This window comes from Arachis ipaensis, chromosome B08, assembly GCF_000816755.2.
Source record: "Arachis ipaensis cultivar K30076 chromosome B08, Araip1.1, whole genome shotgun sequence".
NCBI classification, from domain to species: Eukaryota; Viridiplantae; Streptophyta; class Magnoliopsida; order Fabales; family Fabaceae; genus Arachis; species Arachis ipaensis.
The window spans coordinates 123,317,741-123,318,247 of NC_029792.2; positions in this window are offsets into that span (position 1 = coordinate 123,317,741).

Here is a 507-nt window from a genome sequence, read left to right on the forward strand (position 1 = left end):
TCAAAAAATATAAAAATTTAACAATAAATTTAATAAAATTATAAGAACTAATAGAATAATTAAATCGAATAATAATTAGTGATGATATTAAGTTTTATGTGATACCATTAGTTAATGTGATTCCACGTTTCAATTCCTTCCTCTTTCCAAGGAGTGGTTCGGCTCTTCAATTTAGTGGAAGGTGATATAGTAAGGGTAAGGGGCATGCAGGTGGCAAGTTCTGGTGTAATTGAACCGGCGGTTCAAGTTATAAATATTTTAAACAAATAATTATAAAAATTGAATATATTATTACACAAATAATAATATGGGTTAAGTATAGTTTTGGTCTCAAAATTTTTTTGCCAGAATTGAAATCGTCCTTCTTATAATTTTCGATTTAAAATCGTCTTTAATGTTGCATTTCATTTTAAAATTGTCCTTTTTAATAAAATTTTTTTCTTATTACAAAAATACCCCTATTCTAATAAATAAAAAATAAGTAAAATAAAAAAAAAAAGAAAAGAA